Source organism: Solanum tuberosum, unplaced genomic scaffold (assembly GCF_000226075.1).
Source record: "Solanum tuberosum cultivar DM 1-3 516 R44 unplaced genomic scaffold, SolTub_3.0 scf00564, whole genome shotgun sequence".
In the NCBI taxonomy this organism is placed as follows: Eukaryota; Viridiplantae; Streptophyta; class Magnoliopsida; order Solanales; family Solanaceae; genus Solanum; species Solanum tuberosum.
The window spans coordinates 124,132-126,054 of record NW_006239498.1 but is presented as its reverse complement, the minus strand read 5'-3'; positions in this window follow the sequence as shown (position 1 = coordinate 126,054).

The window sequence follows — 1,923 nt, the reverse complement described above, 5'->3', positions numbered from 1 at the left end:
AAACTCGGCGGCGTTGGAAAGATAATTCAAAGATCTTTCTTAAAGTAACTGGTAGAACACCTAAATCATCCTGAGCTAGGAGTTATGATCATTTAAAGTTGACCCAAAACTCATACTTAAGCATAACTTGCAAAATTTCAGATTTTGCTATATCCAATTTAATTCTTTCTGGAACTCAAGGTGCTACATCTAGTGACTTTAACACTTAAGAAATTTTAAATTCCTCGGTAAAATCCTACTCACAACGAAGGATGGTTCTAAGTCTTAGTTTGAAAAAATTTCTGGGGTGTTACAATATCTCCCCCTTAGGATCATTCGTCCTCGAATGACGGTTGGTCTGGGTACGGAATGGTTTAGTCTTACTAAGGTCTGAGTATAATGGTATGCTCTCACTATATTCAAGCTTAACCCAAATACTTAAGTTCGGATTCTATACCTCTCTATAGGGAATCTCATCCCATGACTATTACTCTTTACCACTATATTCAAGCTTAGTACTCTAACAACTCCATGAACTCCTACTAACCAACTCCTTCAGATCCAACTAATGGCTCTCATTTAACTATTTCTCTTAGTAAAATCTAATCCTCTTATTCCTCATTGTTAATAATCTTAGGTGGAATTATCACACCATCAGTAACACGGTAAGAACACCAACCTCCTCTTTCTAACATCACTCCATTACAGAAAGGGCCTCTAAAAAGATATCCCCCAAACTCTTTGAATTCATTACCATCTTAATCTTAAACACTTGACTTAATTTCTCATATTGTCATCTCCCCCTTAGGTCTAAAGCTAACGCTTGAAGGCTAAGGACATATTCCATCATCTCTAAATGGTCTACCTTTTATTGCTCTTTTTACTCTTGTGACTTAGCCACACTTCACTGCCCTTATCGAAAGGTTTGGGTCTCTCACTTGTACTACACAAATTCATTGCAACAACATCTCAATTTCTCACCTACTCTATGTCAGGTCTACTCGATCAAATCTCAAGACTAACATCATCACCCTCATGTTGCCATTTTATTTTTTTATCATGACACTCATCTCAAATTCAAGCTTAATGTTTATTACTAAACCCGAATATCAATATGATTGCTCGCCTACCATACTATACCTCATTACTTGATCAGTCTTATAACCTTCTGAACATCATGATCGTCTCAAACAAATCATAAGCCTAGCTTAGATCTATCACCTCATGAATACTCCTGCTCTTCTATTCAACACTTACACATGGTCATTACCTACACAATGACACTTCATCACAAACTCCTTTCTAGCTAAAACACACTCTACCTTCTATAATGGAATCTTCACTACTCATCACTTGTTAGTCTAACCAGAAGGGAAAACTCTTCATTAATAACTTACTAGGTACATGACTATCGTAACATAGCTTGCCACAACACCATCTACCTTACTTAGATTACTAAACCTCTACATACTTTCCTCTAACTATGGGCTCTTTCACTACTACTGCTCATGATCTCGTAGCTCATGCTACCTTTTCGGATGAAAATACTTCCCAAGCTCTAAACATATTTCTTAAAAAGGATCTCAGTTGAAACAAGGCTTAAGGAAAAGAGTACAACTCGCTTTTAGCTCAAATGCACGATTCATACGAATATGGTGCATTCCTCTGAAACTATTTTAGCTCAAATGCACGATTCATATGAATATGAGGGCATTACTCATAAAGTAAATACTTAACTTACTCTTGGACTTCTCTTAAGCCCCTCTGGAGTCTCATGACTTCGTCACAACTCTTGCTAAGAACAACTCGTCAACAAAGAACTGACTCTGTTTTTCAACCACCTCTACTATGATGGGTAGTCAAATGAATCTGAGAAACGCACGAGTTAGAATAAGTCTCTATGACATAGCTCTATTGCACGATTAAGAGTATGAAAGAAGGGAA